Below are 19100 nucleotides of genomic sequence, written 5' to 3'. Positions count from 1 at the left end.
ATATATATATACATATATATATACATAAATATATATATAATGTTTAATGAGCACTTGAAAATAATGTATCTTCTGTTGTTGGATGGAGTGTTCAAGGACTATCAATTAAGTTAAGTTCTTTGATGGTGTTGCTCAGGTTTTCTATATGCTCGTTGACTTCCATATTGTCATAAGTTTGTTCTGACCCCATCTTGTTGATTGTCTTTGCATCCATTTTGGTTTGGTCAACTCAGAGACCTGCATAATTGGCATCTGTGTATTTCCCACAAGGCATCACCAACACTTCTGACTCACTTTCATGGTAACCTAGATAACAACTCACAGTAGCCAGGAAGAAGGCTGGGTCCTCAGGTTGCCCCACCCAAAATCCCCGAATGTACTATGCTGATAAGATCCCTACTTAGACAACCCCACTCCCACCCACCTTTTGACCCTTCCTGCCTGGCTCCTTTAAATGACCCAATAATAATTTAGCCCACAAACTTATGTACACTCTACCTCTGGACCTTAATAAAGGCTGCATCCCAGATCAGTCATCTCTCTTTTTATACACATGTGAACCCTGCATGTAGTCCTGAGCATTCTCTGCCCGCCCCCCTGGACCTGTAAGTAAATAAAGTTTTTCTTTCAACTACTGTCTGTGGTCTCTTGCTGAAGCATGACTTGCCATATTGGAGCCATAGGTTTATTATAGCTGAGCCTGCCAGCTTGTGCACTTGGTTTCCCTTCCCAGGGAGGACCTCCCCTTGCCTAGTTTGATTTATTAAAGGCAAAACAAGAGGGGAAGGACCCCCTAATGTTGGGCCCAAACATCAGGATCTCCATTTGTTGTTATTAGGTGCTGTCGAGTTGGTTCCAACTCATAGCGACCCTATGTACAACAGAATGAAACACTGCCTCGTCCTGCGCCATCCTCACAATCATTGTTATGCTTGAGACCATTGTTGCAGCCACTGTGTCAATCCATCTCGTTGAGGGTCTTCCTCTTTTTTGCTGACCCTCTGCTTTACCCAGCATGATGCCCTTCTCCAGGGATTTGTCCCTCCTGATAACATGTCCAAAGTATGTAAGACAAAGTCTCGCCATCCTTGCTTCTAATGAGCATTCTGGCTGTACTTCTTCCAAGACAGATTTGTTTGTTCTTCTGGCAGTCCATGGTATATTCAATATTCTTTGCCAACACCATAATTCAAAGGCATCAATTCTTCTTCAGTCTTCCTCATTCATTGTCCAGCTTTCACATGCATATGAGACGATTGAAAACACCTTTGAAGCTCCGTTGAAAAGTATCCACCAAGGGTGACCCTCGTGATGTTCGAAATACTGGTGACAAACCTTCCAGTATCACAGTAACACACAAGGCATCACAATGTGACAAACTGACAGACAAGTGGTTGGGATCTCCACTTGGGATAAGTTAAATTCATATGACATATCCTTGTGATTTTTTTTCTATTTCATCCTTTAGTTATATTACTTTTTCCTTCATATTTGTTGAAGCAATGCTCTCAGGTATATACACATTTTGGATTGTTACATCTTCATGTTGAGTTCATCCTTTTATCAATATATAGGTCTCTCATGATCTCTGGTAATCTTCATTCTACCAGCCTCCCTTGCTAATTACAATGTCTTTTTCTGTGGGTGAGAAACCTGGCTCTCATTATCTATAATTTATCTGTGTATTTGTGCAACATGTAGTTTGAAAATTGCTAATCCATACCTCTCTGAGAAACAAATTTACCAACTAAAGCATAGTGTTTCTGTACAGTTCTTTTTGTATCCAGCCTTACAATGTGCAGAAACAAGATTTCCAAATTTCTTTAGGTTAGCCCCTTTTTTCCTAACCAGTGTCAGTGACATAGCCACCTTATAGGACAGAGTAGAACTGCCCCACAGGGTTTCCAACGAGCGGCTGGTGGATTTGAACTGCCGACCTTTTGGTTAGCAGCCAAATGCTTAACCACTTGCGCCACCAGGGCTTCAAGGTGATGTCAGGGATCTATAATACATACAGTTAGATTCAACCGTCACAGTCGGCTGTTCATCCTTGGATTCAAAATTGCTCTGGATTATTTTTTGAATTTGCATATAGTATAGTTCACTCTTTGTGATGTATAATGTTATGGTTTTACAAAGGTTTGGTCATGTAAACACCAAGATAGTACCATACAAAACAGTTGTCACCTTAAAAATGCCCTTATATATTACCTTTGTATTCAGTCCCTCCTTCCTCCCTCACTCCTACCAAGCACTGATCTGTTTTCTATCTATCCCTATACTTTTCCATTTTCCAGAATGTTGTATAAATGGAACTATACAATATGTGCCATTTTGGTCTGGCTTCCTTACTTTAAAAAATGCATTTAAAATTCATCCCAGTGCTTGTGTGAGCAACCAGTGTGTTCTGTTTATCACTGAGTAGTATTCCATTATGTACCAAAGTTTGTTACCAAAGTTGTACCAAAGTTTGTTAATCCATTCACCTGTTGAAGAACGTATTGGTTGTTTTCCAGTTTTGATGATTATGAATAAAGTTGCAGTAAACCCTTGCAAACTATGGTGATTCCAGACAGATAGAGGCGATGGTGAACATGAGTTACACACAGGAAAAAGGTCAGGGACTCACTGTTAAACCAGAAGTACAATGATGTAATGGCTACCTATCTGCTTCCGGGTCACAGCACATCTGAGATGGAGGGCCATTCCAGCACCATAGAACTCTAGCCTTCAGTAGATTGCACCGATAGCTGCACTGCTTCCTCATTCTATGAGGTACATCCTACCATCTACATTAAACCCAAGTAGCATAGTTACAGCAAGCCTGTCATTCCCAGCTATGACTATTCTTGTAAGAAAAATAAGTGGTCTGAGGAAGACGGGGAGTCAGGGCAAAAGGCCAGAAGCGCAACTGACATGGCTGCCAGCTCCCTACCCATCCTGGAATGGAAGAAAACCACCCCTGTGCACTCTGTGAACAGCAACCTCTCCACCAGCAAAAACTAAAGTAAGAATCCCTCACTTTTGGAGAAGGCTAGCCTTGGCTAAGGCAACATTCACAATGCTTTGGACAATCTCTCTGATCCAGGGTCAGGGGCCTTCATGGCATATACTTTTACCTCAGTCTCTGTGGTCTTGTCCCTTCTGCACCAGAAATCCAGGACGGCCTTGGTGCTGCCCAGCCAGGCCTCTGGACTATGCTCCAAGGTGAGTTTCCTCCTCAGCCCACACCATCAGCAGCAGGAGTGGCTTTCCAGGGGGAACCAGTTTGCCCCAATGTCAAAACTAAGCTCCTTAAATGCTGAGCAGCTGCAAGAGTGCCTGATTAGCTGAGTTTGCCCCAGACTGTGACCCCAGCCTCTCCCTCCATCAGCAACCAGGACCAACAAGGGGCCGCTGGGAGGTTCTTTGAACTTATGAGAATATATCTTTGTTTTGCGTATGTCAAAAGGGACCCAAAGGAACCTGACAGCAAAATTGTAAAGGGATGGTGAAACCTCAAGAGTCCAAGCCTCGCTCTCTCAAGTTTACATGGAGGATGAAGATCACCTGCTCCATGGAGCCCAATGAGATGATGCGGGAGATCTGTCAAGTGCTGGATGCCAATGACTGTGAGTGGGATCTCACCCAGACATACTGCTGTGTCTGAATGGCATGCTAGGCCAGGAGGACTTCATGCAGTGGAGGAAGGAGGTGTGCAAACTGCCTCGGTAGTCTCTCAACGGGGTAAAAGTGAACAGAATTTCAGACAACCCTGTGGCCTTCAATAGCTTTGCCTCCAAAATTACCAGGGAGCTTGTACTTTAAAATGATACCAGCAGCTGCCTGGGAGAAAAGAGGAGGAGTTGACAGGTTTAATTAAGCTCCTTGGTAATTTTGGAGGCAGTGGTTTTGAAGGCCATGCAAGTGTCTGAAATTCTCTTCACGTGAACCCTATTGAGTGACCACTGAGGCAGCGTGTACAACTCCATCCTCCACTGCACAAAGACCTCTTGTCCTGCGTGTCATGTGTGCACAGCAGCATATACGTCTGGGTGAGATCTCACTCACATCTGTTGGCATCCAGCACTTGGCAGATTTCCAGCATCATCTCTTTGGGCTCCATGGAGCTGGTAGTTTTCATCCTCCCCTTAAACTTTAGTGAGTACAGGTTTGAGCATCTTCACCACGCATTTGCTCTCTGGTTCTCTTGGGTCCCTTCTGGCTCACCTGAAGCAAATACTTCTTCAAAACAAAAAGAAAAATGCCAACTTCATCTTTTCAGGGTCAGAGGAGGGGAAGCTTGTGAAAAAGGAAGCCATTATATTCACTTACAGGGCTACCAAGCTCTCTCCGGAGTCCCTTGGGGGTGCACATGGTTAATCTGCTCAGCTGCAATCCAAAAGGTTGCCAGCTCAAGTCCATTCAGAAGTTCCTTGGAAGAAAGTCCTGGCAATCTATTTTTGAAAAATCAGCCATTGAAAACCTTATGGAGCACAGTTAAACTCTGACACACATGGGGTCAACTTGGGTTGGATTAGCGTGGATGGCAACTGATTTTTTAGGCTCCCTCCATTGCCTGTATTTTCTGTCTCCTTATGAAGTTAAGTGTGACGGTTAAGGTTGTGGGTCAGCTTGGCGGGCCATGATTCTCAAGTGGCTTGGCAGTTATGAAGTAGCTTGGCAGCTATGTAATGATGTAATCCCCTCCATAATGATATTTAACATGAATTAATCAACTTCATAATGAGATATGTTATGAGCAGCCAGTCAATTGAAAGGAAGTTCCCTTGGGGATGTGGTCTGCATCCAATATAGATGGACTTTCTGGCAAAGCTTGCTGGCTTTTTCTTGCTCTGGATCCTGCAGCTGGCTCTTGTTCATATGACCTCTGGTTCTTGGGACTTGAGATAGCAGCTTACCTGCTCATCTTGGGATTCATCAGTCTCTGCAGCTTGTGAGCCAGCTGTCTGACATCTTACCTGCTGGTGTTGGGATTTGTTGGCTTCTGCAGCCTGAGAGCCAGAGGTCTGCTGTCTGACCTGCTGATCTTGGGTTTGCCAGATCCTGCAGCTACATGAGTCAGGAGAAGCCTCCAACCTGACCAGTGGTCTTGGGACTTTCTAGTCTCTATAACCTCGTGAGCCATTTTCTTAATATAAATCTCTCTATATATACAGAGAGAATACCAGAATACCAGAAAAATGTCTACCTGTGTTTTATTGACTATGCAAAGTCATTCAAGTGTGTAAATCATGATAAATTATGGATAACATTGCAAAGAATGGGAATTCCAAAACACTTAATTGTGCTCATGAGGAGCCTGTACATAGATCAGGAGGCAGAACGAGGGGATACTGAGTGGTTTAAAGTCAAGAAAGGTGTGTGTCAGGGTTGTATCCTTTCACCATAGTTATTCAATCTGTATGCTGAGCAAATAATCCAGAAATCTGGACTATATTAAGAAGAATGCGGCATCAGGATTGGAGGAAGACTCATTAACAAAATGCAGTTGACACAACTTTGCTTGCTGAAAGAGAAGAGGACTTGAAGCACTTACTGATGAACGTCAAAGACTACAGCCTTCAGTACGGATTACAACTCAACATAAAGAAAACAAAAATCCTCACAACTGGACCAATAAGTAACATCATGATAAACAGAGAAAAGGGTTTCATTTTACTTGGCTCCACAATCAACACCCACAGAAGCAGCAGCCAGGAAATCAAACGAAGTGTTGCATTGGGCAAATCTGCTACAAAACACCTCCTCAAAGTGTTGAAAAGCAAAGACGTCACTTTGAGGGATAAGGTGCACCTGATCCAAGCCATGATGTTTTCAATCGCCTCATACACATGTGAAAGCTGGACAATGAATAAGGAAGACCAAAGAAGAATTGACGCCTTTGAATTATAGTGTTGGCAAAGAATACTGAATATACCATGGACTGCTAGAAGAATGAACAAATCTGTCTAGGAAGAAGTACAGCCAGAATGTTCCTTAGAAGCAAGGTTGGCAAAACTTCATCTCACGTACGTTGGACATGTTGTCAGGAGGGACCAATCCCTGGAGAAGGACATCATGCTTGGTAAAATTGAGGGTCAGCAAAAAAGAGGAAGACCCACAAAAAGATATATTGACATAGTGGCTGCAACAATGGTCTCAAGAATAACAATGATTGTGAAGATGGTGCATGACCAGGAAGCATTTTATTCTGTTGTACATAGGGTTGCTATGAGTCAGCACCAACTTAATGGCACCTAACAACAACAGCATAAATATACTTATATGCTTCACTAGTTTTGCTTCTCTAGAGAACCCAGCCTAAGACAGTAAGTTTGTCTGACCTACTGCAGTTCCAGGTGGTGTTAGTAGGAGCATATAATATTATAGCCAAACAGGCTGTATGTTTTCTGCTATGTCTTCAGTAACTGGGTCAACAAATTGTTTGTGGGCTCAGCCCACCGTTGCCCACATATTAACGTGAGATTAGCCTCTGGATATTGTTGATAGATGTTGATGGTTACGGGAATAGGATCATCTTTACAAGTGAGGTTTATGGAGGAGACTGGCCAGGAGAGGGGAATTATGGTATCTGTACTAAAATTAGGTTGGCAGAGCAAGCCAAACATAGAGTTAGATTGATTATCTTGTTCATTGCTCCAGCAAATACCCTAGGCAATTTTGGGCCAGTGGGCGATTGTACGTTCCTCCTTGTTCTGATTGGTGTGCGTTCACGAGAGGAGGCAGTCCTTTGGATGCCCCAAATGGCTATAATTACTCCATGTTCCTTCCCCCCACTAATACCTTTGGGCTTCTGAACAAACCATTGCATCTCCCCCTCTGAAGCCTAATTGTTTGTCTAAATAAGCAACAAGGTTAAAGAGATACAATTCTGGGCTGGTGCACCCATGTCTGATTAACCTCCTGTTTGGGTGATCAGGTGAGAAAACTTGCATTGCACTCTGTGCTCTGAAGTATACAATCCCTGGGATATAAAACCAGGTGGAAGAAGATCCTCAGTGTCCTTCATCCACAGTGTAAAGAGATGGGGCACCCGTGGAAGTTTTCTATCCCACCCACACAGCTTTTGAGCCAGGGAGGACCATACATGATGGAACTTCTCCTGTTGTACACTATCTATTGCCTGTGAATAATTAAAATAGCTCTCACTATTGCCAAAACTGTGTATGTGTTTCTTGTGTAGGACTTGATCAGGATACGTATACATATACACACATATACATGTACAGGGAAAGATTTATCTCAAGGAAATGGCTCACACTGTTATAGAGGCTGGCAAGCAGATCACATCATGGAGAAAATTCCATTATGTCACAAAATAGAGGATAACTAAATCATTACATAACTGCCAAATTACATCATTACTTAACTACCAAACTACATCGTTATAAAATTGCGAAACTAACATCATAACACAATTGTCAAACCACTGATAATCATGGCCCAGGCAAGTTGACAAACAACCTTACCCATCACAATCCGCCCCTTGTCAACTTGGCACCTGTACACATCTCCTTAAATGATACACAATCTCTAAATAAAGACAACTATAAAGTCATGCTTGTGCCTAACATGATACAACTAACATGCATACAACCAAAAACACACTAGCCCCTTTTACATCTTATAGTTTATAAGAAAACAAAAATATTTGATGCACACATAAAAAGAAGGAATACTCATAACAATTGTAGTCCTCGTTTCTACAACTGGTCATGTGGTCATAACTGGTATTTAGAACTATCATCTTTTACTACCCACTCAGTATTCCCTTTCCCCTTTGCAAGCACCTCAGTTGGTCATGGTTCTTTGCCTCGTAGGGTGAATCAAACCTTCATTCCGTTAGTAGTCTTGTCGGAATTGAGTTGCTGTAGTTTTCCATTGACTTTAATCACAGGGCACGGTAGTCCTAAGGGATCTCCTGCATTCCAGACATATTCTTCTTTACTTCCATTATGTAATATCAGTCTGATTTCCCGTTGGTCATCATGCGAAAGACTGTTTCGTTCTGTTGTACATAGGGTCACTATGAATCGGAATTGACTCGTTGGCACCTAACAACAACAACAATCAGGATCAATCACATCAGCCAATACAGTAACTCCTTTCTTTGCCTATTGATCCAGAGGCATGGGGAGCCAAAACTGGCTGGGTAGCATCCGTACTTCCAGTTCAAAGGAATCAGTGTTGTGTCCTCTCCCGGTGGGAGCATTCCTCCCTTTGGAATTAAGTCTTCTAGACCGGCAGAGCATAGGGTCGCAGGGACAGGAAGCAAAAAATTTCAGAGTACGTCACTAGGGGTAATAGTGAGTTGTGCCACTCCCGTTTCCACCCCTTGATTCCTGGACCCATGAATCCTGGCTATGGGAGAAACAGCACCATATATTGAATGCAGGTTTAGAGCATATAGAGCCTCCTGGAGAACATTGCCCCAACCCTGAAGGTAATGCCAGTGTCATGGATTGAATTATGGCCCCCAAAAATGTCTGTCAGCTTGACTGGGTCATGATTCCCAGTATTGTAGGATTGTGCAATCTGATATGATTTCCTATGTCTTGTAAACTCTGTCACTATGATGAGGTTATACTGATGAGGTCTACAAGATTGGATAATGTCTTAATCCAATCTCTTTTTAGATATAAAAGAGAGAAGTGAGCAGAGACACATGGGAACCTCATACCACCAAAAAACCAGTTCTGGGAGCAGAGCATGTCATTGGACCCGAGGTTCCTGTGCAGAGAAGCTCCCAGACCAAGGGAAGATTGATGACATGGACCTTCCTCCAGAGCCGACAGAGAAAGAGTCTCCTGGAGCTGACACCCTGAATTTGGACTTGCAGCCTACTGAACTGTGAGAGAATAAATTTCTCTTTGATAAAGCCATCCACTTGTGGTATTTCTGTTGGGGCAGCACTAGATGACTAAGACAGCCACCTAGATGGCACCGAAATTATGTCTTCAGAAGGCCATTGCATCATTCTATCAAGGCAGCTGCTTTAGGATAATGAAGAACATGGAAAGATCTGAATTCCATGAGCATGGGCCTATTGCCATGCTTCATTTGCTGTGAAGTAAGTCCCTTGATCTGAGGCGTTGCTATACCGTGATGGTGGATTAGGCATTCTGTAAGTCCACTGACGGTAGTTTTGGCAGAAGCATCGTGTGCAGGGAAGGCAAACCCATATTCAGACTAAGTGTCTATTCCAGTAAAAACAAAACGCTGCCCTTTCCATGATGGAAGCAGTCCAATGTAATCAACCTCCCACCAGGTTACTGGCTGATCACTTCAAGGAATGTTGCCATATTGGAGACTCAGTGTTGGTCTCTGCTGCTGGCAGACTGGGGACTCAGCAGTGGCTGTAGCCAAGTTGGCCTTGGTGAGTGGAAGTCCATATTGCTGAGCCCATACATAACCTCCATCCCTACCAAAAGCTGTTTCTCAAAAAGACAGTAGTTATCTGCAGAGTATGGCAGGTAGTGCTTCAAAATCCGAAGGGTCTGCGCTGTGTGATTCACCAGTAGGGGCCAACCAAAGGCTTCAAACAGCACCTCTATCTGCCACTGACACTTCAAGCACCATTAGCTCAGCCATATCATATGACCCAAGTGGCAGACCTGCTTACACAGCAGCCTGAACCTGTTGCAGAGCCTTCTCTTGTTTTGGACCCACTCAAAACTAGCAGCTTTTTGAGTCACTTGATAAATAGGCTGAAGTAGCACACCCAAATAAAGGCTATGTTGCCTCTAAAATCCAAACAGGCCCACTAGGTGTTATGCCTCCTTTTTAGTTATGGGAGGGGCTAGACACAATGAATTATCCTTCACTTTAGAAGGAATATTTCGATGTGCCCCACACCACTGGACCCTCCCTAGAAATTTCACTGAGGTGGAAGGTGCCTGAATTTTTGTGGAATTGATTTCCCAACCTCTAGCACACAAATGTTTTACCAATAAGTCCAGAGTTATCGACACTTCTTCCTTATTGTGTCCAATCAGCATAATGTCATCAGTGTAATGGGCCAGTGTGACATCTTGTGGAAGGGAAAGGCGATCAAGGTCCTTGCGGAGTAAATTATGACGTAGAGCTAGAGAGATGATATACTCTAGTCAAAGTGTACTGCCGACAAACTGCTTCTGGTATTACTTGAAAAACAGAATTGAGAAAAAGGCATTGGCCAGATCAATAGCTGCATACCAAGAACCAGGATATATATTAATTTGCTCAAGCAATGAAACCACATCTGGAATAGCAGCTACAATTGGAGTCATCACCTGGTTAAGTTTATGATAATCTACCATCATTCTCTAAGATCCGTCTGTTTTTTGCACAGGTCAAGTAGGCGAGTTGAATGGAGATGAGGTGGGAATCACCACCCTTGCATCCTTCAAGTCCCTGATGGTGGCAGTAATCTCTGCAATCCCTCCAGGAACATGGTATGGCTTTTGATTTACTATTTTCCAAGGTAGGGGCAGTTTTAATGGCTCCCATTTGGAAGCCATTACTCCACTTGTCAGGGATCCAATGTGGGAGTTCTGCCAGTTGCTGAATATATTTATTCCAATCATGCATTCTGGAATTGGGGAAATCACTACCGGATGGGTTCGGGGACACACTGGACCCACTGGACCCACTGTGAGATGAACCTAAGCTAAGACTCCATTACAACCTGACCTCCATATGCCCCTACTCTGACTGGTGGGCCACAGTGACGTTTTGAGTCTCCTGGAATAAGTGTCAGTTCAGAGCCAACCCACTGCCATCGAGTTGATTCCGACTCATAGGGATCCTATATGATAGAGTAGAACTGCCCAATAGGTTTTCCAAGGTTGTAATCTTAACGGGAGCAGACTATCTCATCTTTCATCTGCAGAGCAGCTGGTGGGTTCGAACAACCAACTTAGCAGCTGATCAGTTAACCACTGCACCACCATAGCTCCTTCAGTTCAGATCCAGTATCTAGTGATCCCTGAAAAGTCTGATTATTTCCTTTTCCTCCATGACCACTCTGGTAAAAATCTGTAGGTCCCTTTGTGGAAGGCTGTCAGTGCAGTGTGGACCTCCTTCAAGGGGACCTGGCCTTCCCTTCATTTAAGTGGTTGTGGGTCTGTAAACTGGCTCAAGTCTGGGAATTAATTGAGGGGCAGTGACTATTCTGGCAATTCGAGTTAGACTGCTGTTCACTTGACCTAGAATTCTTCTGCTTCTACAGATGGAGTAAATATTTAGTAGATTTTGATCTATTTCACTCCTAGGGACATCATGACTAAGTAGCCAAAGCCGTCAGTCCATATGAGTCAAACTATTCTGATTACTACTCTGACTCCACTGGCCATTATGATAACCATGCCAACCTTCTCCTTGTCCATTGAGTGCTGCCATTTGGCCCCTACCACCACGGGCTCTAATGAGCCCTATTGTAGTTAGGTGTCTTAATTCAGTTAGGAAAGTTCAAATCTGACTTGCATAAAATAGAAATCACAGCAGTATTCAAGTATGCTGGGGTTCCCTTCACAAATTTTTCCTCACTGTTGTGGTAAAAGGTGTGTCCTCTGGGCATTCCATGTGTGGGTCTTCAGTCTAAATGGATAAATTCACTCTACCATGCCAGTTTCGCTAAGCCTTTGGATACCTTCTTCTGCAGTATACCAAGGCAGGTCTTGTACTTCTACTTGATTTAATGTAGGTCATCACATAATCCATGCTTCAGTGAAGCAACGAAATAAACTATTAGATCCTTTACTAACCTCTGGAGCTGAAACATTGAATGAAGAATCTATGCTTAGTGGGCCTGTATCAATAAACTCATACTGACCCAACTTTATGTTCCTTGCACCATTATCCGACACCCTTAATAGCTATTCCCTCACATATTCCCCAGGTTCCTGTTTGTACATATTATAAAAGTCAAGCAGTTCTTTTGGAGTATAGTATACCTCCTCTTAAGTCACACTATATTTCACTTTTGGGGGCTCATTGGGACTTAAGTCTAGTTACAGGCCTAAAAATGGGTGGTAGGGATGTGTTTTGAGAACATTCAGCAATGTATTGTAATGTATCTGCCTCATGTGATGCCCCATGCAATGAATCAGATGCCTCCCCGGTGATGACTCAGAAGTTGCCCCAGGCAATATTTCAGATAGAGACTCTTCAGACCCACCTGGGTTAATCTCATCAGATGGACATCGAGGGGCCAATGGTTTTACTGGGGAGGGTGGCCTATCAAACAAAGATGGAGAAATTTCTTCAGATAGGAGGGAGATGGCTGGTTCTGTTGGCAGGAGTGATTCAACAGAATTTAGGAGCTCAGAGCCCCCAGCTTCCTGATTATCTGCCCATATGTCCACATTCCAAGTTTCAGGGTCCCATTTCTTCCCTTTCAATGCCCTCACTTTAACTTCAGACACCATTGGAGGTTGGGAATTCTATTGATGTTGTAATTCAGCCACTCTTACAGTAAGACTCTCGGTTTGGTTTTCAACAATATCAGCTCTTTACTACAAGAAATAAGGTTCCTTCATGGCACAAGTGGCAACTTTGGGGGTCGTTTATGCAGTGCTTGAGCTGTGACTCTGAATCTCTGAGCTCATCTTTTGCTTTCACCACTTTGTCTAGTGAAAGTAGGACCAACCAACCAGCTTTCTTATACTTCTCATTCTGACAAAATTGTAGAAAGACATCAAACATATGCTCACCCAGAGCCTCACCTGTCACCAATTCTGGATCTATTGGTGTGTGGTATTTAGCACATTTCTATTGCCATCTCTCACCTTGGATTAGCAGTGCCCTCTTCACTACTGGAAGCAGAGTCATCAACATCTTTAAGACTAAACAGACTAACCAGAGAATCAATTTAGAAAGCTCATCCTTACAATTTTGTCTCTCTAGAACCACTTTCAGTACCAAATGTCTTAGAGTGGGTTCTCTAGAGAAGCAAAGTCACTGAAGCATATATATATATGCATATAATAATAAGCATATATATATATATTATATATATATATACACACACATGCATATATGTATCTCAAGGAAATTGCTAACACTTTTGTAGGTGTTGGAAAGTCCCAAGTCAATGGGTCGAGCATCAGGCTGGAGGCTTCTCCTGACTCACGTTGCTGTAGGGGCTGATGAATCCAAGATTGGCAGGTAAGATGGCAGGCTGCTGGCTTACAGGCTGGCTTACAGGCTGTCATCCACATATCACAGGTTGTTAATAAGTCTTCCTGCAATGTTGATACTTCATTCTCCTGCATCCAGATGGTCACCGTCTGACCTCCTGTTCTTGGGACTTAAGCCAGAGGTTTCCCTCCTTCAAGGGGACCTGGCCTTCCCTTCATTTAAGTGGTTGTGGGTCTGTAAACTGGCTCAAGTCTGGGAATTAATTGAGGGGCAGTGACTATTCTGGCAATTCGAGTTAGACTGCTGTTCACTTGACCTATCACCTTTCTGTGGAATGGGCAAAAATATGGATCTCTTCCAGTCGGTTGACCAGGTAGCTGTCTTCCAAATTTCTTGGCATAGACTAGTGAGCACTTGTAGTGCTGCATCAGTTTGCCGAAAGATCTCAACTGGAATTGGGTCAGTTCCTGGAGCCTTGTTTTTTGCCAATGCCTTCAGTGCAGCTTAGACTTCTTCTTTCATTATCATCGGTTCTTGATCATATGCTACCTCCTGAAATGTTTGCATGTTGACCAATTCTTTTTGGTACAGTAACTCTGTGTATTCCTTCCATCTTCTTTTGATGCTTTCTACTTTGTTCAACATTTTGCCCATAATCCAACCCAAGACCCATTGCTGTCAAGTCGATTCCGACTCATAGCAACCCTCTAGGACAAAGTAGAACTGCCCCATAGGGCTTCCAAGGCTGTAATCTTTATGGAAGCAACCTCCCACGTCTTTCTCCCATGGAGCGGCTGATGGGTTCAAATCACTGACCTTTTGGTTAGCAGCCGAGTGCTTAAACACTGCTCCACCAGGGAGACTTAGAAATCCTCAATATTGCAACTCGAAGCTTGAATTTTTTCTTCAGTTCTTTCAGCTTGAGAAATGCCAAGTGCATTTTTCCCTTTTGGGTTTCTAACTCCTGGTCTTTGTACATTTCATCACAATTCTTTACTTTGTCTTCTCGAGCTGCCCTTTGAAATCTTCTGGTCAGCTCTTTTACTTCATTATTTCTTCCATTCACCTTAGCTACTCTATGTTCAAGAGCAAGTTTCAGAGTCTCTTCTAACATTCTTGTGGTTTTTTTCTTTCTTTCCTGTCTTTTTAAAGACCTTTTGCTTTCTTCATGTATGATAACCTTGTTGTCCTCCCTCAACTTGTCTGGTCTTCCGTCATTAGTGTCCAAAGTGTCAAATCTATTCTTAAGATGGTCTCTAAATGCAGGTTGGATATGCTCAAAGTCATTTACATAGTCTGTAATATATTGACCAATCCCTGCCAGGTGTGCAAAATAGACCAAACACAAGGCAGGCTACAGCACAAAGCCAGACAAAAAGTATCAAGCTATCAAGTTGTTTACAGCTTACCCAGGAAATATCAATCATCCTGGACAAAAGTAACAAACCGTGTAGGATAGCAAACAGGGCAAAGGTAACTCCTCAGGGCTTAGGGGAAAAATCTCTCCAGCTATTTTTTCAAAGAACCAAGGCAAAATTCCACATAAAGGAATTCATTTCACCACACTTATGTTAAGGTGAAAGCACTCAGTCTTTCTTCACTGAAAATGATGTTGGCAGTGGGTTTTTGAAAAATGACCTTAATCAGGAGGAGTGTGCTGTCATTGTATAGGGAGAGCAACTAGGGTCACATAGCAATGTGTGTATAAATTTTTGTATAAGAAACTGACTTGAATTGTGAACTTTCACTTAAAGCAAAATTAAAAAAGACATTAATCATATTGAGGAATTCTCTTTCTATTCCTATCTCATCGAGTGTTTTTATCAAGAAGTGACATCATATTTTTTGCTGTCCAAATGGTGAGAGAAGGGAGTATGAGGCATCTTCATGGAACCACAAGCAACTGTGAGGCTAATGGCATGGAGAAATGGGAAATGACATGTGTGAGGGCTAGAGTGGTGGATAAAAAGCAAAAGAGGACCAAGGGCTCTTTAATATTTTTTACATGGTACATTCTCCTGCAGTTTTGCTTCTTTTTTTTAAATAATAGAAACTCGAGGAGAGTTGTTTTCTCATGATTTTGTTTAATTAGTTTGTCTCCTGTATTTCTTGTTAAGTGGATGTTGAGTCTAGAGTAGTTCTGTCTAATACAAATGTAATGCAAGTCACAGATGTAATTTTAAAAATTTTAGTAGCATTTAAAAAAAATTAAAAATGTCAACAGGGAATTATTTTTAATTATATATCTTATTTAGCCCAATATAATTAATTACTATCAGTATAAAAATTAATATTGAAATTAACAATTAAAGTCATGTATATAAAGTTTTTTGTTCTTTTATTTTGTACTAAGTCTTCCTGAATCCAGAAACAGCAGATCTCAAGATGGATGCAAAATTTTCATTGGAAATTCTTAATCAGCATTTAGATTTCATAAAATTTCCTGTAGAAAAAGTAGATTCACAAACTGAGGTTATTCCGAACTTACTTTTCCAATAATTCAATCAAGTTTACTGTTAAAATGAAATTAATTAAAAGTACGTAAAATTAAGAACTCCATTTCTCAGTTGTACTAGCCACAGTTCATGTTCTCAATAGCTACATGGAGCTACTGATTACTGTGTTAGATTGCTCAGGTCTAGATGATTGAAAATTTCATATGTGATGTTTGTACTTCATGTTGTATCTCATTAGTAGGCACATAATGCAGGTTTTCCCACTACGACTGATGACAGGTCTAATGTGGCATAAGCAATTGCCTAAATTCATGAGAGATAGGCTCGATCCTACTGGACAGATTTTATGCACATTATTTGTGTAATAACTGACCAATCTCCTCTCTGGACTAAACTGGTCAATCCCCTCGTAAGTGGTTCCATCTATTTACATAATAACTGACATTTTCTACCAGCAGGGACTAGCTGCATCCCTGGGTGACTGTAACGTGGTCAACCGTAAAAACTTCTCAAGGCCCAGGGGAAAAAAATCTCCCAAGATGTTTTCTCTCTTTTTCACAGAACAAAGGCAAAAGGCCAACATAAACTCATTTCACCACACAAGGACAACTCAGGGTCAGGATCAACTTGGAAATAATAGGAACAATTTGCATCAGGATCAGGAAGCACATAGGCAAAGTCTGGAAGTTTGTCCCAAACTGGAGAGCACACCCTTCCTTTCTTCAGTGCAGGACAGCTTCCAACCAGGACAGCTCTCTCAGCTGCTCTCTGCCATCAGGCCTGCCCACCGTGAGGCCTCTCCACTGTCAGGCCTTTCAGCTGTCAGATCTCTTCGTTGTTAGCCTCCCCACTCTCAGCCTTTCTGCTGCTAACTGGCCCAGCTTATAGCCAGTGTAGCAGCTTGCTTATCTCTCTCAGGCCTTCTCAACCGCGCAGGCCCTTCCTCAGCCTTACAGGCCCTCTCTGCCACCAGCTCTGCCACCAGGCTCCTTCTGGGCCTCTTAGCCACCAGCTCTGTCGCTGAGTCCCTTCCAGGCCTCTCACCATCTTCACTGTTACAGCCCTTAACCTGTATTATAGCTCTTTTAGGAGGTTTTTCTCATAGGAACCCCAGGTCCAAACTGCTCTACTCCAGGCTTTTCTTGGTTTTGAGGGTCCCTCCTCTCTAAAAACCTCCATGGGGTTTGCTGCTTATATAAGCAATCTCCTTGTCAATTTCAAGGTGTGGCCCTCCCAGCAGGACCACAAACTGACCAGTCCCCTTGGTGGACCACAAGTCGCTCACTCCTTTTGGGTGGTTTTACACATCACCTTTCCAACTAGTAAACTGACCAATCCCTGGAAGATGAGTTGTTGTTTTTAGGTGCCATTGAGTCGGTTCCGACTCAGTGACCCTATGTACAACAGAATGAAACACTGCCAGGTTCTGCACCATCCTCACAATCATTGTTATGCTTCAGCCCATTGTTGCAGCCACTGTGTCTTCACAATCACAGGGCAGATTGTGGCCCAGGGCCAGAGAAATCTATTGCATTGCAGCAGGTGTTTAGTCAAGGTGGTAGCTGCTGAGCTCTCTTTTGTATAGTCACATTTTTCTTTGTAGTCATCTCTGGATATTACTTGGGTAACAGGGGAATAGTCTGTTCCCCAATAGCATTTCACCCAATGGTTTTAACATCACGTGTTGATTTTTGCCTGAAACTTTTTTTTACATTGGAGACTTTACAAAATTGTGGCTTTTTCTGTCATTCCTTCTCCATTCTTTAACTGGCAGTTTCCTAAAAACAAGAGCTGTTCTTTCCCCTGCCTGCTATACTTTTTGGATTATCATGCTGTATTCATATATGTGTATATATTTCATTCACTACGTATATTATTTTTGGGTAGTCTCACGTATTTGGGCATGTCATCAGGAGGGACCTGTCCCTGGAGAAGAACAGCAGGCTTAGTAAAGTAGAAGGTCAGCAAAAAAGAGGAAGACCCTCAACGAGATGGATTGACACACTGGCTGCAACTATGGGGTCAAAAAGATATGATTGTGAGGATGGCGCAGGATGGGGCAGCGTTTTGTTCTGTTGCACATAGGGTCACTATGAGTCAAAATTTGACTCAACGGCATCTAACAAAAATAGTAACAACCTATATTATACTCAATTGTTGTCATTTGTTTTAATATTCAAATTTTCCCAGATTTGGTCAAGGGTGGGTCTTTAAAGTTGCTTCCTGTGTGTCTTTGACACTACCTTGTTAGTCTTCGAATACAAAAGAAGTCCTCGAATCACTTTTACTTTTCTATTCCAGACCTGGAATCAACCATTTCTCCTAAAATCTCTGGTTTCTTTTTGAAACCAAGATCTGTGTGATACATAAGCTCAATGTTATTGGGGTATAATGCTACCTATTCCTTTCAGTGAACATCTAGAATATATATTTACTTATATCATAAATTCATACTCATATTCCTGATACAAATTTATTGTTATAAAGTTTATTCTTATGTTAAAGAAAATGTGCCGGACAATGTTAAACGGGAAGATAGACTTTATTCAGGCTATTGCAATACAGAGAGATCTTAGCATAATTATGAATTCAACTCCAAAAGTGAGGTTAAGCAAGAGGTTTTTAGGAGTTGTGGTGGACTGGAAATTTACTAAGTTCGAAAACAACAATAGGGCAGGAAGGTGGGTTTTAGGCAAAGATTCTAATGTTTCTCACAAATGTTTGCTTAGGGTTGATTTAGACTGGGTCAAAGAAAGAAACATTCATGGGGTAAGTGTGAAAATACTCTCACTTTCTATTATTTTATATTAGTATCTCTTCACTTTTAACAATAACTTTGCTTCTTAGGAACATTAATATGCAACAACTTGAACCAGTAGAAACCTTCAGCCTGCCAGAAGCCTTCATCCTACTGCCTGACTCACGGATTTGAGACTTGCCAGCCCTACAATTGCATAAGCCATTTCCTCACAATTGCATGAGCCATTTAATGGAAGTAAAGTTCTCTCTATATATATCTATATATGCTTCATTGGTTTTGCTCCTCTAGAGAACCCGGACTAAGACATCTATGGAGAGAGCTTGTGTTGCTTCCAATTTTCATTGCTCAAGCAGCTTCTGAACACTAGGAACAAATCTGTACTCTTCACAATGTTGGGATGATTAAGAGCCTTTATAATTTTTATCTCTTGGGATAGTCTGTGGAAGCTGGGTCTTATCTACGATCTTAACTACTACTTTGCCAGTGAAGATGTGCAGGACCAACTTCATTTTGGTGAAGGTCCTCTTGCAGATGGTTCTGATAGTTCTGATGAGACTGATGACAGTCTCCCATATGGGTGTCCTCAGCAGAGATGGATAGGAGTCTCTGCATCATTTTGGACTTAGAGTCAAGGCCTGCTGGACTTGAGGCCAAGGAGTGCTCTTGGTGAAGTATTAAAAATGGAAAAAACTGGTGACTAGAAACTTAATTAAAAGAGGAAAAAAATGAGAAAAAATTAAAACAATTTTAAAAGAAAAAAT

Source organism: Trichechus manatus, unplaced genomic scaffold (genome assembly GCF_000243295.1).
Source record: "Trichechus manatus latirostris isolate Lorelei unplaced genomic scaffold, TriManLat1.0 scaffold00122, whole genome shotgun sequence".
Taxonomy (NCBI): Eukaryota; Metazoa; Chordata; class Mammalia; order Sirenia; family Trichechidae; genus Trichechus; species Trichechus manatus.
This window is presented reverse-complemented; position numbering follows the sequence as displayed.